The 27468-nt window shown below is 38.2% G+C and overlaps 1 protein-coding gene and 1 non-coding gene across 2 annotated transcripts in view; both read right to left on the minus strand.

The window, feature by feature from the left end:
- calcrl2 (calcitonin receptor-like 2) overlaps window positions 1-20397 on the minus strand; it is a 55610-nt gene extending 35213 nt beyond the window's left edge. Inside the window, exon 1 of the mRNA XM_024292567.2 lies at window positions 19493-20397. The gene's annotated coding sequence lies outside the window, so the exon portion shown is untranslated. The remainder of the gene's footprint in view (window positions 1-19492) is intronic.
- On the minus strand, window positions 20113-20184 carry trnaq-uug. The gene has a single exon. It is a non-coding gene; the product is annotated as a tRNA-Gln (tRNA).
- Window positions 20398-27468: the final 7071 nt, after the last annotated feature.

A 27468-nucleotide genomic window follows, 5' to 3' on the forward strand; every position in this document is an offset into this window, starting at 1 on the left:
AAAGTTTATGGTAAATGGTAAATAGCATATACTTGTATAGCGCTTTCTACCCTCCTTCGAGGGCCCAAAGCGCTTCACAGTCACAGACCCATTCACCCATTCACACACACATTCACACACTGGTGGTGGCTCCACTGCTGAACACTGGCGCCAACCTCCCACCAGAGGCAATTCAGGGTTCAGTGTCTTGCCCAAGGACACTTCGACACATGGGCGGGCAAGGCGGAGTCGAACCCGCTCACTTCTGATCAGGAGTCGACCGCCCTACAGTGGCTATCTTTACGAACACATTATATTTAGATTATTTATTCATTTTTTAAAGTATTTTTAGCTTCTAGCCTTGCGTTGGTGAACTCAATGAGCAGAGCCAAACCACAAGTAGAAAATAATTTAAAATCATTGCATCACTTTTGCGAGGATCCTAGTTAATGTCAAATGTTAATGTCTTTGCAATATTATAAACAGACTCTCAACAGTTTTTAAAAATACAAACATTAGAATAGATCAGCTGGTAAATTGATTTAATCCGGTTCCACATTTGTTAAACAGCCCAGAAGAATCTAATACAAATGGTAAGTTCCTTTCTGATCATTTTTTGATCAATTTTCAAAGTGTTTGGAAAACAAAGACGTTCGTGGATCTATTTGACTGCAAGTGAATGCAACAGAACCGAGCAGAGCAGAGAGCTTGTGGCCCCGCCCAGGGTATTTTGTTCCTCACAAATATGATCTTTTTCAAACTTCATTTTTTATACACTTCTGAGTCATAACAATTTGATTAAAGAATTATTCAGAAATAAAAATTTTGAGATTACAAGAACATGTTAAAAAAACAAAAACGTATTTTTCATCGGAGTGGGTCTTTAATACATGGACTGGAGCAGAGTTCTGTGGCTTGAATATCAGATAACAATAAGTAACACAAAGAAATCAGTTTATTTGTAAACAAAAAAAAATCTAGTTTTAAATGATCCTGTTTTATTTAACAAATAATCTGCACATATTTTTGTCACTTGATCTACATATATTATAATGACTTTTGAAAAAATGTACATGGCCATTACGTACGTCATGTTTGTCATGTGATACTTCAGGATTTCTTAATGACCTGAATCTGTATGGGTAAAGTATAAATGACTGATCAGGAGCTAAGAACAGGATATTGATAGTTTAGGTAAAGAAAATAACAAGTTAAAGCTAAAGCCACTAAACTTTCTCACTTGACTAATTATCACTTATATAAAAAGAAAATAGTTATTTTTTTCCTAGTTTATATTTGCTGTATTTTTATTTGTCTATTAAAGCTACTTCACAGAAGTGTTTTATTTAAGTTTTTAATGATAAAAGAAGGTTAATGAAATATAAATAAGGGACAACACTAATCTGTTTCTTCAATTTATTCATGTTTTAAATGTCTTATAAAAGTATCAGATCAGGACTCGGTATCGGCAGATACACAAAATCCAATGACTCGGAATCGGATCGGGCCCAAAAAGACCTGATCGGGACATCCCTACCCATTATCCTATGGTGGAAACATCTTTGTATAGACTCAAATTTCTGTTCTTTGTCTTGTTTTTGTGTTATATCTGCTTTGTTTGCTTGAAATAAACAATTTCTAATCTAATCTAATCAACAGTTAACAGACACGGTTATAGCAGTCGGCACAAAACACAAGCCCCGCCCCCAGCAGCGTCCTAGACCAACTCTCAAACCAGAAAAGGAGAACTCTGATGAACACTAGACAAAAATATTTTAATAATTTGTTATTTTTCCCTAGGATCATTCAAATCAATCACTAAGCAGATGTCTTTCTGGTGCGTACTACAGAAATAGAGTCTTGTGTATAGATTCTTCACACTCCTCTAATGAATGCAGACTTTCAGGAGAAAACAGATATTTCTCGAGAACATTTGAAATGTATAACTCTACATGTTGGGTCCCATTAGACATTTGGTCTCAAAAAATGGACTGGAAGCTGCAGGCAGCGTCGCAGTGACACATGGAGACAAAGGAGCTTAAAGGAACCAGAACCCAAACAAATGTCTGGAAGATGGATCCTGCTCACTCCCCCAGGCTGAGGTCCATGGAATCTGGAATCAGCTGGGTCACAGCGAATGTCACCTCAGCCTCCGTCTGACTTTTACCTCCTGAACCAATCAATTTCCTTCATTCTGAACAAAGCGAGCAAAGCTTTCATCCACTCATCTGTAATATTTAGAGAAGAACAGAACATCCACCTATTATTCTCAAGCTGCCTCATCCCACTAAACAAAAGCTCCCAAATCAGTTTTAGTCATGCAGAAGAACATGTGTAGGTGGAAGAAGAAGACGTAATTGGATCAAAATAAAAATGTGATAAGAGTTTTCAGAAGGAGAAGACAGCGCAGCTTGTTTCACTGCATTCCAGCCGTTTGAGGTAAGAGTTCTGAAGAAAGCCAACGTCCTGTTTTGCCTCAGAGCTGCATTGTTTTTCTGACCGTTTCCAAGAGATGAAGATGATGTGTGGTCAGCGTTTTACACCACATTTAGACAAAAGGCTGCAAACAGTCCGGCTAATCATAAAAAATTTAACTGTTAATGTGCCAAACTGATAGTTGCCAAGGCCAACCGAGAGCAAGACAAGCGTTCCTGAAGCTTCTTAAAAGAGAAGATTAGCTAAGGGAAAACCTTTCATTATGCAGTCTGTTTGAACCTTTGGAAAGAGTGAAAAAGAAATGCTATATGAAAACCATTAAATGCAAAGCAAATATTGTATATATTAGAAGCCTTCCTTTAACCCAGGAGTGTCAAACTCAATCCCACAAGGGGCCAAAATCCAAAACACATCTTAAAAACATTTATTGAACACTCTAAAACCACATTTTTAAAACTTTAAAACCAGAACTTTTTAACATAATTAGGAACTAGATATATCATTTCCTGTGATAATGCTAGTGTGAATGTTGTAAGCTGAATTTGGCCAGAAAATACTGAAAAAAGCCTAAATTAACCAAAACAGTTAGCATGTAGCCGAAATAGTGGCTAAAATCCAAAATAGCTTAAAAAAACTTTCTACATGCCAAAATAGTCCAAAAAGCTAGCAGAATGACAATTTTTAAAACTTTAAAAGTGTAAATTTTTAACATAATTCTGAATAATAAAAAGGCAGGATTATTATTCAAGAATAAATCAACCTAAACCTTAAATAACTTTCTTACATATGATGAATGTGGGCGTGGTTAACTAAAAACCTTGGTCGCCAAAAAAACTTTAATAGTTTACTTTAGTTAATTCTTCTAAAAGTGACAACGCCAGGGCCCTCCAAGGGCGACCCACCCCAATGCTACAGACACTCGCCCGCCCCCACTGCTAAAGGTCCAGCAGAGGGGAACCCAAGAGAAACAGAGGCCCCAAGGAGTGATGTAAACAAGGCCCGACCAGGCACACCCACTGATGGAGTTAAGGAGAGGACTAGTTCTCGAGAGCAAGGACCGGATTCCGCACCACCGAGACCTGGACACCCCCCGGCTCCGATGTAGATTGATCCCCTGCTAAATCTTGGGGATCCCACTCCCGGCGTGGGGAGGAGACCGCCAGGCCCAGGAGACCGGCACCCAAGAGACCAGACCACCAGGCCGAGGTTCCCCGCACCCCCGCCAGGGGTGGGGTAGGGGACAGAAGGTCGAAGGTCCACCTTCCTTGTGTGATGTGTGCGTGTTTGCTTGTTAGAGTGTATATTTGTGGTGTTAGAGGTGTGTGTACTAAAGGGGTGCGGTTAAAATTGGTGAGAAGGCCTTAACAGGGCATCTCCTGATTTCTCACAGAGATGCCCCGTCACCCTCCCACCAGCGGCCCTACATGTCTATGGTGCGGTTAAAATTGGCGGAAGGGGCACTGAAAGGACATCGACTGTTTGCTGGCAGTGATGTCCAAGCACCCCCCCACCAAGGGTCCTAAATGTCTACGGTGCAAATAAAACCAATGGGATTGTTTTTAGTGACAGAATTCATCACTAGAAGTTCCACATTTGCTCAGATTAATAACTGAAAACGGATTTTCAAAGCCAAATAAAACTAAACAGCTAGAGAAGAGCTCCAAGAGGGTGAAGGTTCAAAGACGGCACCAGTGTGCTTGCTGTCTGACCCTTTCTTGTGGTTTTTGTGCTCTTAATGTTGTGAATGTGCCTCAGTGGAAACCTAAACTTCCTGTTAGTGTGTGACAGTCAGAAGCTTCTGGATTTCTGTTCTTTGTGTTCAGATCACAACATCTAAAGTCTCCTCCTTTCTGCTGCTCGCCTGTAAACAACCAGTCAGTTCCCGTCTCAGACTTGGATAAGAGGTCAGCCCCGTGCCGACCCCGCTCCCCCGCTTCCCTTAACCCCCCCAAGGCTAAACTAAGATCCTCTGGTTTGCAAAACTAAATCCTTGGCCGGTCGCAGACAAAACTTTTCTACTAAGTGACGTCTTCTCCTGTCAGGGTTTGGACTTTCTCTCTAACTTAACCTGCCAACATGGAAGAGATACAATAACTTTTGGGCAAACTTTCTAAAATTTAACAGAAGGACCGAACCAGGAGCAGATTTACGGCATGTTTTGGTAATGCGCCTCATAAAATAAAGAAATAACAGAATCTGGACAAAATATACCTTAATCTTGATTGACAATTACTTTAAAATAGAAGTTTTTTTTAGTGGATTTTTTCTTTTTTTTTATAAAAATGTGTTTTTTGTTCTCATTTTAGGGTCATTTTCAACAATGGGTTGATGTCCCTGAATGATAAACTCAAACTCAGGGAAATGCTGCGTTCATGTGCTGTTAGAATAATCGGAAAAATGATTGTCCGACTTGGAAATCCCACAACAAATCTTCACTTCATCAACACTACATGAATGCAGAATAACTTTCTGCACATAATCAAAGGTCAGTTTATTTGTTGTGCGCCATCTGAAAAAAAATGAATACAAATTATTCCAGTTTGGCGGGCCAGATTAAGTAGCTTAACGGGCCACGTATGGCCCTTGGGCCGTAGTTTACCCAACCCTCATCTAAACTAACTCTTCCCTCCTCAAACCACACCAAGGTTGATCCGGAACGTGGATCTGGACAAGGATGAGGACACGTTCTTCATCAAGAAATCGTGTTTTTCTTTTATCCCAAAAGCTTAAAGCAATTTCCTAATACCGACATGTTAGAGAAACTGATGGCGCAGCAGTTCACCTCTTTTCTTGGAACATCACAACATGTTTTTAAAGAAGCCCCTGAACAGAGGACACTCTTTGAGAGGATGTTCTGTAAGGCCGGATCTAGGCATGGGCACGGTGGGGCAATGCCCCCCCAAAATTCCGGACTGCATTGACAAACTGGTGACATGGGGAAGGGGGGGGGGTTGATTCATTTTTGATGCTTTTAAACCATGAACATTGTTTTTACTTTTATATTTTATTTTTTACTCAAAACTGTTCAATGCAGGTGAAAGAAATACTTTTAACACAGACAAATACAATAAATGACAAATTGGTGATGGGGGGGGGGGGCATTGGAGGGCCATTTGATCCATTTTTGATGCTTTTAAACCATCAACAATGACTTCCGGTTTTCGAAATGCAGAATGTCAGGTTTAAATTTAAGTTTAGCTGTGTTTGAGATGACTCGCCTGTGACGCCTCGGTGAGACCAGGCGGCTGCAGGCGGAGAAAGGCCCCTGAGATAAAGGCGGAGAGTAAGAAGTTGGGGTTGTCTTTCATATTCCATTGAATTTTAATTTGCCTCACCTCCTTATTATAAACTTTAATATTATGTTGTTTATAATATATTTTTTAAACATTTGTCCGTGGACAACAGACATAAAATAGCTGCTGGGTTAACTTAATGTCCACTGTCCCAGATAAATAAATAAAATTGAAATTGTTGTTCATTTTTAAAGGCAACAATAAAATATATTATTTGAAATCTTCTTAATTTTTACATCAGTGATTTACTACTATGTAGCCTATTACTAAAACACAAACTCATATCTATAAAGAAAATACATTATGTAATTTAAAGATTATCGTGATATTGTTGATTGATATTTATAGTGTATTGAGTAATTTAGTGAAAATAACAAGGAAAGATTAAACAAAATACCAAAACTACACAACATGATTTCAGATGCTGGATTTGAACTAATTCCCTGCTGATGAAAATAAATTCTGTTATCACTAAAGATTTTCTCATCCTTGGATTTTTTTAAGCAATTTTGAAACAGGAATCAAGAGTTTCTGCAGTAGCAACTTGTTGGTTTGGTACATTGATGACGACAAAAAGAGATTTTTTTTTATCGTCTGCTACAAAGAAAGTGTGTTGGCTGTTTTAATAGTTAAATAGTTTAGTATTCATGAACTAATCTTAAATAAAGTGACAAAATACACATAATAAAAAATAAAATACAAAAAAACCTAAAATAATAAATGGCTAAACAGAACATTAAAATAAGTAAATAAAAAGCAACAAGAAATACATAAAAATATATTTTAAGACAAAAAATAAACCAATATAAACTATTGCAAATTAATAAAAATGACTCAAAGTAATAAATAAATAAATAAGATGTCCTAAAAAAGACAAAAAAGAGATGGATAAGCAAACAGATTTTTGATCCGGATGTCAGCTGGACGAGGAAGTGAAGATCTTCATGGACAGAACTTCCTCCAAAATCCTGATTCTTTCTCCTTCCAGTTCACCAAAGACTCTTTTAGCTAATTCTCCAATGTTTATTGACTGTGATCAATACATTCAATCATTGGTTTCTCAGAGTTCTTGATAAAATAATCAAAGCTAACATCAAAATGCTCTTTCATTGATTTACAATCCTTTCCAACTGCGGTCAAATGAGCCGCCGTTCACATTTCCGTGGTCACATCAAGAAGCTCCGTGGAGTCTGGTGGAGATTTTCCAGCGTTCTCAGTCCTGCTACCGTAAGTATTGGATGAAACTCACACCAAAAATCCAGTGATGCTGATTTGACCACAGAAATGTGAACGGCGGCTCATTTGACTGCAGTCAATGTGAAGATACCATCTTCTCTTCTCCAGAACCTGAACTAGACACTAGGAACAGATGAGGGTTTAGTGCATGTGCAGCAGAGCTGTTGATGGAAAGAAGATCATTCATTCAAAAAGTGTGATTGACAGAGATTTAAAAGGAGAAATACTCAGAAATGCAAAAACTAAATGATTTCTTATTACATTTGTTCTCTTTCAGAAGAAAAATGACACACAGACATGTTAGAAACTCTAAAAACAGGATTTTTATCGAATTGGGGCTTTTTATAGGCTTGGGAGGATTTTACACCAGAACCATTTTGTATCCCTAAACTTGCCCCCCCTGATATTCTGTTTGCACCCCCAATAGGAGCTGGCTAGATCCGGCCCTGATGTTCTGGCCGTTTATTGTTCTGCTGCCACTGGTCCATCATGAGGCGAAGATCGATGTTTACAATAGAATAGAATAGCAATACTTTATTCATCCCAGGCTGGGAAATTAGGCCAAATTTAGGGGGATTTAATGAAGCATCTAATTCAGATCATTCATAGCTGATCATTGATTTGACTTTTTTTGTGTGATTGCTTGGTAACATTCACACTAGTGATTCTCCTGCTCCTTTCTATAGGGTTTTTGACACGAAAAACTCAGTCACACTTTCAGTGATTTCACCAATCTTGGTATGAAAACATTCAGTCTTCAAATTTTTGAATTTTAAGTAGATTAGCAACAAGCCTTTAAATATTTTCATGTTTAAATCTTTTATAATAATTTTCAAAAAAATTGAAGTTTACCTAATATTTTGGCTACAGGCTAACGATTTTGACTAATTTAGTTTACTAATCAACTTTAGGCTACTTCAGAGTTTAGCTAGTCGTTAAGCTCTTTTGTCTAATTTGGCCACTACTGAGCTATTTTTATACTAGTTTAGAGTTTAGCTAAGATTTGATCTAAATGCTAACGTTTTTTGCTAATTTGTTACCTTCTGAGGTTTTTTAGGCTAATTTAGAGTTTAGCTTCTATTTTAGCAACTGGCTAACGTTTTTGACTATAGTTTACTGATCAATTTTAGGCTAATTTGGAGTTTAGCTGGTATTTAAGAAACAAGCTAGTTTTCTTTTTTGTTTGTTTTTTGTGGTTAATTTGGCATCTACTGGGGTTTTTTGGGCTAACTTTTAGTTTAGCTCATATTTAAAGGCCTCGTGCAGTGGCATTTTTTTTTTAATTTGGAAAGTTAATGGAACTTGAAAAACGAGTCTGATAAAAATATTCACTTAAAATGATCCAGCGCGATTTTATTGATCATTTTATGGTCGTGCACAGCTTTAAATTTGGGCGATAGGTGGTGATGGGCGGGGGCTGCGCGTGACGTCACTTCAGGGATCCCAGAGTGTAAACAACAATGGCGGACGGTTTGAGAAGCGACGTAGACCACGATTTAGCGGATATTTCTTTGGATGAAGGTGATGAGCCTTCATCAAACACGGGAATTTTAACGACACAGGGTTCGGAGGGTGTACAGCCCTACCAGTTTGAACCGGAGGTTTCCTCATCTGAGGATACAGGGGCTTCGGATGACGATGGTGAAAGCTCATACAGCGATGGCGGGGAGAAGACGATCAAACTTGACTATTTAGAGGAAGTAAAAGTGTAACAAGTTTTCCGTAGGTGAACCTGCGGAAAGATCATTACCGGAAAAGGAAAGGCGCCGCCCCGCCCGGGTCCGCTGCTGCTGCGGCGACGGGTGGGCTCGCTCCCCCGACGCCCTCTCGGCCTCCCTCGCCCGCGCGCATCCAACCCCCGCACGGGTCCTCTTTCCAGACGGCCGGCGGGGTCCTCCTGCGCCCCGCGCGGAGGCCACCCCCGCCGGCCTCACGGCCCCGGGAGGGAGTAAAAACCCTCACGATTTTCACCGCACGAGGCCTTTAAGCAACAAACTCAATATTTTTGCAAAATTGGCATGTATTAGGAATTATAAGCAATTTTGCTACAAGTTTTTCAGAAAATTAGGTCATCTTCAGTGCTTTTTCATAGTTATTTAATGACATTTCCAGACTTTTAGCTAATTTTGCTAAAAGACTTGTGCATTTTCAGCAAATGCCTTCAGCAATTAAAGTAAATTGCATGACCATTTTCAGAAAAAAACCTCAGCATTTTCATCGACTACTTTCAGCTAGAAACATTCACACCAGCATTATCGCAAGTAATGCAACCTTTCTAGTTTTCCAGTTTCTGTTATCTCAATTCAGTTGGTGCTGGATTTTATTCATTCATTCTGACAACTGAAGATGTTGGGATGTGAAGAACCTCTGACTTCAAAATCTTTTTTTCATTTAAAATGAATCATTTTCAGACCCAAACATTTGACATTCTGACAAAGTCTGCATGGAGAAAATGTTTTATTGGTAGATTTTGGAAAGAAAATGTCTTCTTTTGAGAACATCCAGACACAGAAGTTGTACAGCTGACAGGAACTCAGCTGATGCTGTCAGAAACATATGAGGGAAATGGGATTTTATATTTCTAAATGAGGTAAATTTGATCTATTTTAAAACCTTTATGAAATTTCTTTATTAACCCTTTAACACCGGCGCTCCAGTGTTTATGTTTTTTGATTTACTGTAACTTTTCAACCGTTAACAATAATTCCAGTAGATTGTGTAGGCGAAAAGCGGCTCGATGAGCCAAACAGGCGATAGATTTTGTGTTGAAGCGTCACCGGCGACACCTCAGGTGTTCAAGGGGTAATGTGGTATTTGGTGATTCTTTTGATTGACAATAATTATTTCAAACTAAGATTAAAACGTGTAACAGTTTCAAAAACCTATTTTAGAAGACACTAAATTATCTCTAACTTTAATACTTAACTTGTACTTTTGATAGCTGGCAGATAACAAACAATTAAACTGGATTTTATTTATAGAGTAATTATTCAAATTGTTGAACTTGTTAAAAAAAGTTTAAAATTTGGAGAAAAGAAAAACCTTTCTGCCTTTAAACAAATACTTAAAATGCATACAACAAACAAATTCAAAATAAAAACTTTTTCTTAGTTTTTTTCTTTCAAGTTCTCTCTAAAATTAGACCCTGAACTTGTGACTCCACAGTTTCCTCATCGTCTTCCTTGACTCGGTTCTGTTGACTTTCATCTGATTCAATGCTTCCCTTCCTCGCTGTTCCCCTGAGACAGGTGTTGTGCATCTAGTCTATCAGTCTGCTTCGTTAAATATATTTAAGAAGAAGCAAAAACTTCTCCAAACATGCTTTTAGAAGAAAAAGGAGAAAAAGATGAAACGTGAGGAGAAAGCTACCATCTTCCTCCGTCCCTCCTCTCATTATTTCCTCCTTCCTCTAAAGTCTCCACTCGGAGCCAAAAGGTCAAAAATGATCTATTGTTGGAGACACACAAAAGAAGTTTAAAGGTGAGAGGAAGGAGATTTTTGCATACAATAGACACAAAAGAAGGAGACCATTTTATTCTGTCAGGTAAAAAGTTATACTTAAAAATGTCTCTAAGATGATTACGATTTTTATAAATGTTTCACCCTTGAGGTTTGAAAAAACGTCTCTAAATCTTATCAAACTGCACAACATCAACCATAAATCCAAAGGATTCTGTGTCATGTTAACCCATTATGTGTTTTAATTAAATAAATATTTTCAAAATCAGATGTATTCTTTAAAGTTCGTGGCTTTTTAAGGTCTCACATTTACGTTAAGTAATTTTGTCACGTTTTTGCAAAAAAGTATCAATTAAATGTGTAAAGAGAACAAACAATAAAAAACTGGTAAATACAGAACAGGGGCGGACGTACCGTGAGGCAAGGCTAGGCGGCTGCCTGGGCCCCCCAACCCTTTTGGGGTCCTGAGCTAAAGACTTAAATTGTTTCTAAAATAATTTTCATGCCCATCATTATTTGATTCTGTTGTAACAAAATAAAAAAAATTACTGAAATGGCACGAGGCCGCTCACGTGAAAGTGTTTTTTCCACCGCCATAAATCTGTATCAATGGAATATTCCGTCAACACAAAGTCAGAAAGCAGAGACTCGAGAGTTTGAATAGTGAAAAAGAAAAGCGCAAAACAATGCAAAATTTCAAGAAGATGGACCCAAGTGACTGCTCTTTTTGAGTGATTTGGACTGTACCTGTCTGCCTATATTTGCTGGTGTCCACATGTCTGAGGACTCGAGATTTTGTTAACAGAGTATTGTTTTTTGTATGTACATGTCGACATACATATATATTGTTACTTTCTCTCCTTTTCCTGTATTAGGAAATTAGCCCAATCTCAACGCAAGGTGTTTCATTATTTTTGGTTTTGCTTTTCTTTCTTCTTTTTTTTCTATGTGTGTTTGTCAGATATGTTTATTGCCTGTGATTCTGCATTTTTAGGCAGTAAAGTTCAAAAAAAAAAAAAAACAATGCAAAATGTGTTGCTATATCAACAAAAGTGATGGAAGAGACACAAAACAGGAAAAGGAACAGAATCAAAGAAACTCAAAAAGAAGAAAAGGAAAGTGAGAAGAGACAAAAAAAGGGAGAAAAGGGAAAAAGAAGTATTTTTATTACTATTATTCAAATATATTTTGTCTTCTTTAGTAAAGCCTGACAAATTAAAGAAATTAAAGATTAAAAAAAAATAAATTATTTATGCAACCACTCCTTGGTGCCCCATCTTATTGTTCGCCCAGGGCCCCCAAACTGCTAAGTCCGCCACTGATCCAGAGCTCCTACCATCTACCGTCTTCAGTTCTTCTGTTGCTGAACACACACTAAAATGCATACCCAGGGGCAATTTAGAATCAACCAATTAACCTATGCATCATGTTTCTGGACTGTGGGAGGAGGCCGGATATGCACCAGGAGAACATGCACACAAAAAGAACTCAGCTGGGATTTGAACCAGAACCAGAGTGCTAACCACTGCCCCACGAGACAACTACTTCTGACAAATGTTCTGTAATACTCACAGGACTTTCCTCTAATAACCAGCATTTTTCTCCCACTCCACCAGCAGCAGATAAAGTTTTTCTTGAGCACCAACGATGAAAGGGAAACTCAAACCCTAGCATTCCCCATGTTTGTGAAACAGCTCGATCAAGCAGATTAATGACCAAATCATGTGCGTCTTGTTTTAATAACGATAAATTAGCCTATTTTCCTTGATCAAAGTTCCCTCGTGTGTTTTTCTGAATTTCAGAAAAGCTTGATTTATGGCTCTGCTTTGAGCTCCAGGAAGCTCCTGCAGACGGTAGTTAAACCGGCGATCGCATGCGTGCAACTTGTTTGTAATAAATCCCCACATGAGGTTAGTCTCCTGCAACAGGCTTCTAATGCTAATGCTGGATGCCAAAACCAACGTTTGGCGCCTAAGGCAAATGTGTCAGAGTCAAGGCCCGGGGGCCGGATCCGGCCCTCCAGATCATTTTATTTTATTGTTGTTAATGACCCGATGTTATCTTGTACTTATTTCTAACTTGTATAATTCTGAAAACATATATTTTTATGGAGAGTAAAATATTGAAAGTTATTTAAGATTTAAGTTGATTTATTCTGGAATAATATTCCTGCCTTTTTATTATTCATAATTATGTTAAAAAGTTAAAGTTTTAAAGTTGTAAAAATTGGCATTCTACAAGGTTTTTGGACTACTTTGGCATTTACTGAGATCTTCTTTTTATATATATTTTGGAGTTTAGCTAATATTTCAGCTACATGCTAGCTGTTTTGACTGATTTAGTCTTTTTTCCGTTTTTATAGATATTTTGGAGTTTATCTATTTTTTCAAATACGTTCCGGCTAACCTAAGTTTTTTTCTTTTCTTTTCTTTTTTTTTTTTAGCTTTTTAGACTAATTTTGCATTTAGCTAGTGTTTTAGCTGGCTATCAGCTTCAGCGTTTTTAGCTATCAGCTTCAGCGTTTTTAGCTATCAATTTCAGCATCAATGTATCCGTGACCTAAGGTGTGTTTTGGCCCCTTGTGGGATTCTTTTTGACACCCCTGGCCTAAAGTCAACGCCTTCAAAGGTGAAGGATTTCAGGGTGGTTTCTGGTTCCAGCACAGCCTGCTGGTTGTGACCTTGAGCTCTATCGAGACTGTTGGTTTGAGTCCCCATTGAAGTAAGCAAAGCAAAAGAGTTTGAAGTTTCACACCAGGGACTGGAACTTGAGATTATTTTTACCCCTAGGAAAGGATTTCCGATCAAAAAAACATTTGTTATTGTCCTTCTGTGTTTATTTTTATCAGCGTAAATGGTAAATTTGTTATATTTGAATCCCACAAATTGTTTTAAAATACCATAGGGATAGTTAAAGCTGATGCACAATGTTTCTTTTTTTTTGTTGAGGCAGGAAAACTTTATTGGAACAATGAATCACTTGTTTCAAGGATAACATGATGTTTTTAGTAGAATTCTACTGTTGATGTTAGATTTGGAAATCACCAAATACCTTTGAAGTCATGCCAGGTGATAAGTTATTTGATTTAGTTTTCAATGTTTTATTGACACTTAAGAAAATGTATATTCACAGTATTTTTTTTAAATCAAACCACTCTTTACTATGCTTCGTAATACGATTTGCTAATAGTGTTTTTTTAAGAAACAATTTCCACATTTTATCATGAAAATAAATTATACCAGAACGAGACAATAATGAAATTTAGTGTTGGTCGAAATGCAAAAAAATGGTAAAATTTGGTAAAAAAAATTCAAGTTACGTGTAACTGAATAGTTACAAAAACATTTTTAACAGTTTCAAGTTTCTTAATAGGAAAATACATTTTTGCACAAAAGTTCAGCAATGAAAAACAAACAAATAAAAACAATGGAAGAATAATTCCATGATAGATATTTTCTATCGCCCACACGATATGTATCGTCATGTCGCCCAGCACTAACAATATTTATCGCAATAGAACTTTTTCTTGAAAGGAAATGAGTTTACTATAATATACTTTTTTTATCCTGTCCAGCTAATTAACAGAGCGATTCCCCTTGAGTGCCTCTTGTGATGGACATGTTTTGCTTTTACAATCGGAGTTGTTTGCCACTCTTCCAGTGTGTTGAAAGGGTGTCAGAATCAATCACACAACGGGTCAGAATCCAAAACACAACTTAGGTCGCGGGACGAACAGGATAAACATTTATTGACACAATATAATTATGTTTTTTCAACTTTAAAACTTTATGTTTTTAAATAATTACGAACTAGATATATAGCATTACCTGTGATAATGCTAGTGTGAATGCTGGAAGCTGAATTTGGCCGCTGAAGATGATAGAGCTGATAGCGGAAGATGCTGAAATTGATAGCTGAAAACACTGAAGCTAATAACAGAAAATGCTAAAGCTGAAAGCCAGCTAATATATTAGCTAAATGCCAAATTAGCCTAAATAAATCGTAGTTAATACAAAAATATTCCAAAAAGCTAACAGAATGACAATTTTTTAAACTTTAAAACTGTAACTTTTTATAGTTATGAATAATAAAAAAGCAGGAATATTATTCTAGAACAGTGATTGTTAACCTTTTTGGAGGTACCGAACCCCACCAGTTTCATATGCGCATTCACGGAACCCCTCTTTGGTGACATTTTTTTTTAAATTTTTTTTAATGTAGAAACAAGTTTTTTACTGGTACACAAAATGAGCCGTGCATGAACATCACCTTGTTCAAAACCAACAAAATGGATAAACTCACAACAAATTACATACCTGAAAATCAGTGTGACTTCTGCTGCTGCCTTTGAGAGACCAGTTCAGATATGCGGGGTTTCACCTTGGCGAGGGCCACCCTCATGTCATTTTCACAGCAAAGTCTGTTCCTTTTCTTTGTTTTTATGTCCAGCAACCTCGAAAAGGATTGCTCACAAAGATATGTCGTAACAAATGGTATCAAAAACTTGACACCGACAAGCTGCACCGTTTGCAGCAGCTTCTTTCGGTTTTGGCAGAACCGCATAAATCATAACGGTTTCTACTTGGAACCGAACTTCGGTGCCCAAACCTACTGTCGAACCCCTGAGATCAACCCATCGAACCCCTGGGGTTCGATCGAACCCAGGTTAAGAACCACTGTTCTAGAATAAATCAACTTAAACCTTAAATAACGTTCAATATTTTACTCTCTATAAATATATATTTTGTCAAAATTATACAAGTTAAAAATGACCCAGGATTTGACTTTGACACGTGTTGTAGTAGAAGCCAAACTTTATTGAATTTTAGCCACTTGGACAGTAATAAAAGGTTTTGATATTCAAGTAGACATTTGACTTACTAATAAACATCTTAAAAACTGATTACATTTGGTTAAAAAACTTTGTTTAAACTTAAATTTTCCCCACATCAAACTAAGTCATCTGGAAAAACATTTACAGGAGGAACCCATTCTCCAGCATCAACTTTCCTAATAATACACACTTTCTGGTCTGCTCTAATTCTTCTGGCCTTCAAAATAAAAGTAGAAGAAGCGATCAGATAAAAGTAAAAGATCAGACGGTAAACCGGCAGCCCAACAGAGGCTCCCCCACCAGCCGGTAAAGGTTAACCAGTTTACAGAGTTTGAAAAACGACATCATTTGTGTAGATAAACAGTCCAGAAGTCGATATACACAATTATCTGTTTACAAATAGTTTTTCCTAAACATGAAGCTTCTGGACGAGTGGAGAGCCAGCAGGGGCTCTGACAGCTCAGCCCTCCTCAGGCTGATCCACGGCCTCTGCAGAGCAACACAAGTGGGATAGAGAAACTCGACACGGCCGCTCAAAAGTGTTGGAACATCTCAGCAATCCAAGACTGTGGTGTGCATTTCCAAATCCTTCAAAAGGGCCTTTTCCAGGGAACGCCGAAGGGATTATTTGGAAGTCTGTTTATGTGCAACAGTGGAGGATGAAGCCAAACGTCTACGAGAACTTCTGCAGGAGACTCTGAGGAAAGAATATTTCATTTCTAGAGCAGAAAGAAGGAGCGACCTCAGCAGGAACCTCAGTGAGAGGTGGAAACTATGAGGGATCTAAAGTTCAGAGTCTGTTTGGACCTGATTCCAGGATTTATTTTTGTTTATTTTGAAGCTTCTTTCATGTCAGACGGATGTTACTCTGAATACTTTTGGCCAGCAGAATACATAGTTTAAAATAATCTGTACAGAAAACTTCTACGAATGTTCATGTCAGTATTTGTGTTTTGGGATGTAAAAGTATCTTGTCACCTCTGCGGCGCTGAGAATACGTTTCGTTGGGTTCATGTTCCCCGCATGCCGAAGCTGAACCGCAGTAAATAAGGGAGGGATTACTGTACTTCCTATATAAATGGCGGGTTATTGAATGAACATGTGAGTTTGGAGTTTAGCGAAGTCGGCAGCAGAGCCTGTGGCTGCAGCCATCCTGTAACCAATGGGAGTCATCTGTCTTAGCTAGACCCCTCCCACGTCCCACCTGAACTTTCCACTTGACATGTGAGCCCAGGATGAGAGTAAGGTTAGGGTAAGGCATGTGTCAGAGTCAAGGCCCGGGGGCCGGATCCGGCCCTCCAGATCATTTTATTTTAGTGATTACGAGTCGCCTGGAAGTATAAACCAGTCTTTACGGTTATGTTTCTATTATAGATACGTAAATTCAGCTTCCGGCTACAGTTTCGAGATTTCTGCTTCCAACTAATGAGTCTAATGTTTTGTTTGGACGCCATCTTGCCTGCAACCATGTCCCACTCCGATTTCCAGTGAACTCCTGCCCCTCTGCAGAAACTATGTCCTTCAAAACGACATGTTTTTAGATTTGGGCTAAAAAGTTCGTCATCATAATGAAAAGACCACTGAGAACGCTTTGAAAAAAAAATTAAAATATGATTGGAGTAAGACTTTAAGTAACAAATACCAAACACGGTTTTTAAAACGCGTCTAAATGAAGAACCAGAATTGATGTTGCAGCTCTGACTGTGTCCACACTACACTGAGCAAGAGAACATCCTCACTCTACAGTTTGTTCATTCCAGCATTTCTTGGCTTAAACTCAGTGGAAAGTTGTCATTTAACAATTTCTGATCCTGTAAACCACAGAGGAGAGGCGGCGCTCCAGCAGCAGCCTCAGGATTTACAGCCACTGACTTGGTCCAGAATGACGTACAAACCTTGTTATGTTCCTGCACTTTCAGGGAAAGATATTCATCCGTGTCATCGTTTTATTCTATTGAACAGAAGGACCAAATGTGGAGAAAGAGAGTCGAAGTGGAGAAAATGTGATCTCATATTTGTTATTGTTATTGAACCAAACTCAAAGACCAAACAGCTGACTGTTAATCCCTGGAAGGCACATGTGTCAAAGTCAAGGCCCGGGGGCCGGATCCGGCCCTTCGGGTAATTCTATCCGGCCCTCCAGATCATTTTATTTTATTGTTATTAATGACCCGATGTTATCTTGCGCTCATTTCAAACTTGTATAATTTTGACAAAATATATTTTTATAAAGAGTAAAATATTGAAAGTTATTTAAGTTTAAATTGATTTATTCTGGAATAATATTCCTGCCGGTTTTATTCATAATTATGTTAAAAAGTTACAGTTTTAAAGTTGTAAAAAGTGACATTCTCACATTCTTTTTTGACTATTTTTGCATTTACTAAGATTTTTTCGGCTATTTTGGAGTTTAGCTAATATTTAGGCTACATGCTAGCTGTTTTGGCTAATTTAGGCTTTTCTTAGTTTTAAGGCTATTTTGAGGTTTAGCTTTTTTTTAGCTACGTGCTAGCTGTTTTGGCTAATCAAAGCATTTAGCTAATATTTCAGCTAGCTATCAGCCTCAGCGTTTTCAGCTATAAGCCTCAGCGTTTTCAGCTATCAATTTCAGCTATCAGCACTAGCATCTTCAGGGGCCAAATTCACCTTACAGCATTCACACTAGCATTATTGCAGATGATGCTATATATCTAGTTCGTAGTTATGTTAAACAGCTACGGTTTTAAAGTTTTAAAAATGTAGTTTTAGTGTGTTCAATAAATATTTATCCTATTTGTCTGCGACCTAAGGAGTGTTTTGGGTTTCTTGTGTGATTGAGTTTGACACCCCTGCTGTAAGCAATGATAACAGGGTAGAAAAAGACCCTCCATACGATGGAAGTGTGAGCGTCTCAGCTTCTGTATTAACCATCAATACAGTTCTGAGCTTAATTTACTTCTTCATATTATGTCATTTTTTTCAAGGTCTTCCTCTGCTCCTGCTTTGCTTCACAAAAGAAAACTCAAACATTTCATTTTTTCTATAGCAAAGTTCAACTACAGCTCATTTTGTTCTTTCTAAAGCTCAAAAACCCACAGAAAAACACGTTATAGACTGAACTTGTCACAACTAAATCCACCAGTAACCCCTTTACATCATTTCCTATTTAAAACACTAAAATGACTTAGTTATCTTATAGATATAAACTATCTTAGCTGGTCCAACAGCAGCTCCTCGGCTATTATCTGCACTGTAAAACGCGTTGGGGGTGGGGGCCAAAGCGGCGGCCAGAGCACCTATTAATATACTGATAGCTTCCTGGCGAGAGCAGGCTGTTCCAGTCAAAGACACACTGGGACTCCGGAGGGGTCGGGGGGGTGAACATTTCCCACGATCCCATGCTTGGGCACCCCGGGAGTCACTCAGAAGTCACGGACTCTCTCTGCCGTGGATCAGAAACTGAGGATGGGGAGTCTGTGCTGGTAGAGGATCATGATGGCCCTGGAATCGTTTTAGTGACAGTGAAGTGGTTAAAAAGGACACACTTGACTTTCAGAGTGAACGTGTATCAGGCGGAGGAAGGAGGCTGTTATAGTGCAGGTGAATGAAAATCAGCCAGGGGAAAATGCAAATCCTCCGACTGGCTGATTGTTTTTCTTCACTTCGCTTTGCATTCTCTCCAAATAAGCTCAAACAAAACTACATTCTGGAATCTCTTTAAGATTCATTTAATTCAAACAAGTAAAATATACTTTTGGTTGTTTAAAAAGCTGATCACAGCAGTTTTATCCTATGATCTTCACTGAGCTCCCTGGTGCTTCATCGGGCATCTGCTTCATACAAATGATCACAGCAATGTTATTCTGTTCTATTCATACGCTACTCAGAAATGCAATAGTAGAAGGAGGCAACAAGCCAGCCAAGGGGTAACCTTCCAATAACCTACATCACTTCTGCTGATACATATAAACAAAACCAGACAGAGTCCAGCAGGACCTTACTCTTACATGTTAATGTGAAATAAAATCATGATATACAGTAGATTAAAAAAAACAATAACAACTCTATTTTGGGAATTTTGGGGCTTATTTTATTTACCTATATGTATAACAATAGCTTTTAATATTATTATTATTAATAATAATTTACTTAATCAAAGTAGCATTTCATTGTAAAAGGTTTAAACTCATTTTCCACACCATCAAATAAACCTTAATGAAGCGTGCGCATGCGCTGTAACTGATAAACATGTTTGAAACTGAGCTTTGATGCTTACCTTTGATTCCAGTCAAACGTCAAACGCTTTTTTCTCCTAAATATCCGAACGCTGACATGATCCGCGAGGACAGACTGAGCACCAACCGAGCCTGGCCGCTCCTCCACAGCTGTCAAACTCTGCGGGGCCACGAACAGCCGTTTCCGGTGACCAGCTTCAAAATAAAAGTTTTTTTTTTTTTTAATTTTTTATTTTATTTTGTTTATTTATTTTTTTTTTTTAAGTTTTCATTTTAGTTTTAGTTTTTATACACGTATCGGGGCTGGAGTACGAGTATTTGTAGAGAAATCTGTTTTTTTATCCGTGCTTCACGGGCGTTTTATTTTCCTTCGTTTTTAGACGGAAAACATCACATCTGATCTTTAGATCCATTGAACAAAAACAGTAAAAAAAAACGTTATTGATATTTATTGTAAATCAATGTCTTGAAGGAACGTAAATAGAACAAAACCTGAAGTATTAAAGTAGATTTTATCGAACCAAAAATATTACCGTTTATGGCTGTGATGGAAAAATCCAGGTGAAAAAATATGTTTATATATTTGAATTCGAGTCTTAAAATAGATAAAATACATAAAAGGATCGGCTAAATGTTTATTTAGAAGAGCGTGAAAAGGATGAGGTCCCACCGAGATTTGAACTCGGATCGCTGGATTCAAAGTCCAGAGTGCTAACCATTACACCATGGGACCTCGCGGTACCGCCGCCTCGCCACATAATAATATAAACAATATAACAATATAGTCGTCCATATCGTCGTAAATTCTTAACGTGGCCATACCAGAAAATGAATAATAAAACAAAAACATGAATCTAAAATGGCGTTCGCACTCGCTAATAGTTGACATTCTAAATAAAGCGTAGTGAACGCAGGGGGAAATTAGGCTGGAAATTAGGTTTTCTAGTGAAGGAGGTGAAATCTATCTTAAGCTCTTCGGAACAATTTAAAAACAATGATAATCATTAAAACAGATTAATACAATGTTCACAAATAATCTATCAACTCTGAAAAGATTTTTTTTCAAAAGCCCAATGTCAGAAAAAAAATTAAAACCCTTTAACGGCAAAAAAGTAAATGGCAAACTAACAAAGCAGTGCGATGCAATTAAATACACAATACTACAAGCACTTTCAGAAAAAAAATGCGCAATCGAAAAATATCAGTTTATCCTGTCTTGTAGTTCCTCTACTCGACACACGAGGGCAGCAAAGTGTTGTGAATGTCTATAGTACGCACGTCAGATTTATGGTTCAAAGGCAAACGTGAAGTGAGCTGATTTTAATCATTTAAAACAAATTCTAGCTGAAATATTACCTTTATTTCTCTAAAAATGATCAATTATTTGATATTAACTGAAAATTGTTGTAAAGAGAAATAAATTCAGTCAGGAAACCCCCAGCACGAGTGACAGGATCTGAATAATGGCAGAGAAGAGTGGAGCAGCTTCTCCTCTGCAGGCCTGTCCCATACAGCTCCATTCACCCATTGCTAAACACAGTGTAGACAATGTCCCTCCCTGCTTTGTCTCTGCTAACAGCTCAAAGCACACCACACTCATCCTTGTCATCACAGTCTCTAACACGTGAGGAGATCCCTCCCACTTGACCTGTGACCCTTTTATCCCCATTTAAGGCTGGCGTTCATACGTACGCACAGATGGTTGGACAGCCTCACAGGAAATTTGGCCATGTTTGCACACATTTGAGTTGCTAAGAGGAAAATTGGTGTGGCTTTGATTTAACCCATACTTTACCAACATCCAGGGTGACTTTCTGGGAATTTCCACTGATGAGTTGATGAAATAATCAATAACAAAGATCAAGTATTGGAGGAATTTTCTAAAAACTGCAGAAAGGTGTGCTTTGCTTTACTTATGGAGGCTGTGCTGATTAGACTGAATCCTATTTTATTAAACCTTAAAAACAATCTGCACCACATCATGCAGGATGAGCAGGAAAAATAAATGCAGACAATTAACCTTAATCCAAAAATATTTTGTAATTGGTGATTTAATCACATTTTTTGAGTCTTTATCTCCCCTCAAAAAATCCCTCCAGGTCAGATAAATGTAAATAATCGTGTCATTGACTGTGTGTTGTTCTTTTTGGCATCCTCCTGAGCTGGGAGGCGTTTTAAGAGGTCACTGGGAGACAGAGGATTTACCTTTGTCCCAGTTTGAGATAATGTTGACTTAAAACTTTAAATCAGTTAACACAGCAAGCGCAAGATTAACAAAGTCCAGCTGTTCTCAGCAAATATGGACCGAAGAGCTGAACCAAAATTCAGTGTCTCCTATAATTTAAAGAAATATTTGTTTTAATAATTTGCTAAATCAGATTGAAAGATTTCAGACTGCTGGAGAACATAGTTGTTTTAGGAAATGAACCATGATGAAAAGTTAACATCTTAGTAAAAATGAAAACACTTGGGCATTAAGACCACACTTTAGGTAGAGTTAGACTAAAACTTAACAGAAAAACTAAATGGTTTGGTCAATTTCAAACCAAACAACATGCTAAGAAAAAGAACCCCCAAACAAAAGTGCTTAGTTTTGTACGGTGACAGATGGTTTGAGAGCTCCGAGTCATTTATGTTAGAGGGGAAACGGCAGAAGAGGCTGCCTCAGGTATCACCTGTCCAACGTTCACAATGCCGCCCCCTCTCCTCTGCCCAGGCGGCTTCACAGCAATTCACACCTGGAATCATGTGACCAAAACAAGCCTTGTGTTGACCGACCCCGATGACCCGCGGGGCGGCTGGCGGGTACAGGAACACATGTGACTTCCTGACTCACAGGTGTCAGCGTCCCAACAGGTCCGACTGAGGCTCCTCGCCGCTCGATCAGAGCTGAGAAGGCTTTAATTAGACCTGAAAAGAAACCTGTTGATGGGAAGCAGTTTGGACCTCAAACAGGTTTTTGTCCACTTTGCTGCTGAACTGAAGGCTTTGGGTTGTTTTTATCACTGAAATGGTTTTTGGTGATCAGATTTTGACACATTGATCTGAACCTCTGTGTCTGTGGCACCTTTAGTTTAAACTCTATACTAGAAACTGTGTTTTGAGTCATTCTCAAACACAGCTTGCAGAGAAAGGTTTACATTTTGGCATCTCCTGATTACGGTCACTTTAGGCCAGGGGTGTCAAACTCATTTTGGTTTGGGGGCCACATTCAACCCGTCTGATATTAAGTGGGCCGGACCAGAAAAATAATAGCAAAAATCCCTTTGGCCAACTTTTTATCTGCTTTGATTTTGTCTCAGTTGGAAAAAGAAATGCCTCAAACAAACTAGCAGCCTAATCACTTATTATTATTATTAGAGATGTAATAATTATTATCTTTTTCCCAATAACATTTTGATAATTTTGGTGTCACACCTGATCATTTTTATAGCCACTTAACAGGCTGGCAGGTAACCAAACTGTGGCTGTGTCCGAATTCCGTCCTTTATCACAATATAGTGTATTCGCCATTTTCTAGTGCTGTCCAAATCTACTAATTCCAAAATCAAGTGCACTCAAAATTTCCCAGAAAGGTTTGCGAAAAAATTAGCATGCATCGAGGCTTACTAGATTAGCGAATATAGACCACAATGCATTGCGGCCAAACAATTTCGTACAAAAAGAACGTGTTTAAATGTAATATTTGAATAAACCATTCACATTTTCACCATCAGAACACAGTGAAGTCATAAATAAACGTCGTGAAATGTTCGTATTTATTTGATTTTGACTTTGTGAAATCGGTGATGTCATTTTCGACGTTTAGAAAAATGAAAGAAAAGTAGTGAACATCGTGTCTGAATTACTTTTAAAATCCAGGGCACTAGATAGTTTTTTAGTAGTTAGAGGTTGGGGGGGGGGGTTTGGACACAACCGTCTTACCCAGATGTGACACATGCTTGCAAAGAAATGCTGTTTTTTTTCTTGATCTCTTTTTATGCCATATTTAGTTTCCTTTGCTTCACCTAGTGGCAGATTTGCACATTGCAGCCATTTCTTTAAACTCCCTCCAATGAAAATCCTGTTTTAGAGTTTGTAACATTGTGTCATTTTTCTTCTGAAAGAGAACAAACATAATCAGAAATCATTTTGTTTTTTCATTTCTGAGTATTTCTCCTTTTAAATCAATCAAACTGTCTTGGACAGACTCTGTCTGAATGAATGATCTTCTTTCCATCAACAGCTCTGCTGCACATGCACTAAACCCTCATCTGTTCCTAGTGTCTAGTTCAGGTTCTGGAGAAGAGAAGATGGTATCTTCACATTGACTGCAGTCAAATGAGCCGCCGTTCACATTTCTGTGGTCAAATCAGCATCACTGGATTTTTGGTGTGAGTTTCATCCAATACTTACGGTAGCAGGACTGAGAACGCTGGAAAATCTCCACCAGACTCCACGGAGCTTCTTGATGTGACCACGGAAATGTGAACGGCGGCTCATTTGACCGCAGTTGGAAAGGATTGTAAATCAATGAAAGAGCATTTTGATGTTAGCTTTGATTATTTTATCAAGAACTCTGAGAAACCAATGATTGAATGTATTGATCACAGTCAATAAACATTGGAGAATTAGCTAAAAGAGTCTTTGGTGAACTGGAAGGAGAAAGAATCAGGATTTTGGAGGAAGTTCTGTCCATGAAGATCTTCACTTCCTCGTCCAGCTGACATCCGGATCAGAACCATACGGCTGGACATTACCCAGATTGATGGATGTTTTTATATAGCAGTGATGAAGATTTATGCTAGAGAGACACAGAGCTATCATAATCAGACAGGGGGGGCTCCTCAGAGGAGATTTTGGAAACAAGAGGCTTCAGATCAACATGAAAAATGTCTTTTTAATACATTTAGATTGGGGGATTTTGGTTAAAATGTCATAATCATCAATAAAACACTATTGGGAATGTTTTTTTAATAAAAAAAAAATGTCATAGGGGGACTTTAAATAACCATGACTTGCCAAAGGAATGGGCTCGAAACTTGTTTTTTTTTCAACATCCTTATAATTTTTTTTTCATGACTGGGTCGGATTAAACCATCTAGCGGCCGGATGTTTGTCACTCCTGCTTTAGTGCATTAATCACACAACACAAAGTAAGTAAGAATACTGTTATTTACAGTGGAGCTGCTCGTCTGTTCAGTGCTGTGTGTTCATGACTGTTTGATCGATGATCTTGGAATAACTTACTAGCAAAATCAGCTTCTTATACCCACAGAATGTTGACATTGATTACTCTTTGGAGATTTTTTTTTGTTTTGGTGAGCGTTGTAGGTCCAGGATGGACCAGCATCCCTCTGGAGAATCCACTGCCCCACAAAGCTTTTTCCTCTAAGTTTAGCAGAAGGATCAGGCATAGTTTGCATGCCTTCTCTGCCTTTTTTAGACGTGTCGCCTTCATAATGCCTCGTATTCGGGGGTCAGGCCATGAGAAGAAGGAATGTTTAATGTGCAGAGGAGAAGCAAACCCTCGTGAGCTGCAGCGCTGAATAATCCTGCACGGCACAAACGTCTCTTCCTGGGTTTGGTTTTGCTGGAATGAGAATTACAGGGGGATGAATGTGGAGTTCACACTTGATAATGTTTGTTGGGCCTGCAGGGTTTATTTTGGAGGTGAAACAGGACACTGAGTCCACTGAAAATGGACACTGAATATATAGAAAAGGCTTTACAGCCTTTCTCAGATCATCGTTTCCTTTTATTTGCACAAAGAAATAAACTTGATCAAAAGTGTGTCTTTATTGGAAGCCTTGTTTCTTCTTCAAAAAAATAATTTTTGATTCTCTGAGAGCTCACATGACCTCCATTTCTGTGTCCAGGTGTGATTTATGGTATCTGCTTAGTTTTTTTTTTCTTCACAAGAATGCATGCTCTCATCCTTTGCCATTTCAAATGAAGCTTACCCAAATATTAGCCTTGCAGCCCATCAGGCATTAAATCTGCCACCATTGACATTAGCCGAGCTCTGAAAGCGCCTATAATGTGTAACCTCCAGGGCTGCGGGTAGCGCAGGTGTTACAGGAAGGAGGAAATGCAGGCGGCGTCCTCGGAGACTCGCCGCTTGGCATGAAGCAGTGGGGGCGTCATGCAGCTGTCAAGAAATTATATCTGCTATCCGCTCCAAAACAGAAAAACTCTTGTTTGGGTTCTTTAGTTTCTGAACAGAACGAGACACTCTGAACATTAAGAAGAAAGTCTGAAAACATTACATCATCGACCTACTTTTGTTTTTGGATATGATCCATCACCCTGAGAGTGGGAGGGGAAGTTTTTGATTGGAGATAAAACCTGAACATTGGTCGAATTATTCATAAGAAGGAGTTTGATTCTAGGTTTGAATCAGTTTCAAGGACAAAATTGCAATAAGGAGCAGAAGTGAGCATGTTTGAGCCCTCAAACAAGCCTTTACATGAATTTGAGACATGATCCTTCTGATTTTTGTGAGATAAAAACCAGGCTGAAGTCATGAAGAAGAACCAGAGGTGTGTCCAACACCTCTGGAAGCAAATTTTACAGGAGAACGTGCTGTTCAGGCGTCACTGAGCCCAAAGCAGTTTAGTTTTAACAATTACCATATTTTCCAGAGTACAAGTTCTAAGAGCAAAAAATTTTTAATCAAGAAGAAGGAAGCCATATATAAGTCACTCTGAAGTATAAGTCGCACTATTGGGAGAAAAGTCTATCGCACATGTGTCAAAGTCAAGGCCCGGGGGCCGGATCCGGCCCTCCAGATCATTTTATTTTATTGTTATTAATTTAAAAAAACTTTATATGCAACAGAGCTGCAGGAGTTCATTGGAAATTTACCTCTGAAAACATGGTTTTCATAAGAGTGAGTCTTTAACCCTTTAACAGAGTTTGTGTTGATTTACTGTAACTTTTCAGTCGTTAACACAATAATTCCAGTAGATTGTGAAGGAGAAAAGCGGCTCAACAGTATGTTAAAGATTCTGTGTTTAATCGTCACTGGTGATGCTTCTGGAATTAAAAGGTTAAAGCAGGAAAACCTGAAAAGCAGGAATAATGTCCAGTCTAATCTATTTAAGTTAATTAATTTAAGATAAAAGAAACATGAACTAAATTATAATTCAAGAGTGATTTGGGAAAATCCCATTTAGTGTCTTAAAAAAATCCCAGACTTCCAGCTTTTATTTTGACATTTTCACAGGAGCTTTGGGACGTTTCAGGTGTCCTACATTAAGGGCAGAGGATGTAGGAAGTAGGTTGAAAGGAATAACAGTCAGTCAGAAGGAATATGCATCAACGAGCAAAAGGATGACACAGAAACTCTGTGTGCTGGTAAGAAACAAGGGGAACAGAGACGGAGTCCAGGATTTATTAGGCTGTTTTGGAGTTTAGCTAATATTTCAGCTACATGCTAGCTGTTTTGGTTAATTTAGGATTTTCTTTTCAAGTTTTTTAGGCTGTTGTGGAGTTTAGCTGATATTTACACACTAGCTTATTTAGGCTTTTTTCAGTTTTTTAGGAAATTTGGAAGTTTAGCTATTTTTTTCCACTACATGCTAGCTGTTTTGGCAAACCTGAGTTTTTTAGGCTAATTTGGCTTTTAGCTAACATTTTAGCGGGCTATTAGCCTCAGCGTTTTCAGTTATCAGCTTCAGCGTTTTCAGCTATCAATTTCAGCATCTTCAGCAGCCAAACTCATCTTACAGCATTCACACTAGCGTTATCACAGGTAATGCAATATATCTAGTTTAGAGTTATTTTGAAAATTTATGGTTTTAAAGTTTTAAAAATGTAGTTTTAGAGTGTTCAATCAATGTTTATCCTGTTTATCCTGTTCGGCCCGCGACCTAAGGTGTGTTTTGGATTTTGCCTCCTTGTGCGATTGAGTTTGACACCCCTGATTTAACCCTTGTGTTTGTATGTTTTTTATATTGTGTTCTGCAGCATGTTAATGAAAGGTGCTCTAAAGTAAAATGATTGATTGAAAGTGATTCTTGACATCCGATTTTAA

This window comes from Oryzias melastigma, linkage group LG7, assembly GCF_002922805.2.
Source record: "Oryzias melastigma strain HK-1 linkage group LG7, ASM292280v2, whole genome shotgun sequence".
Classification (NCBI taxonomy): Eukaryota; Metazoa; Chordata; class Actinopteri; order Beloniformes; family Adrianichthyidae; genus Oryzias; species Oryzias melastigma.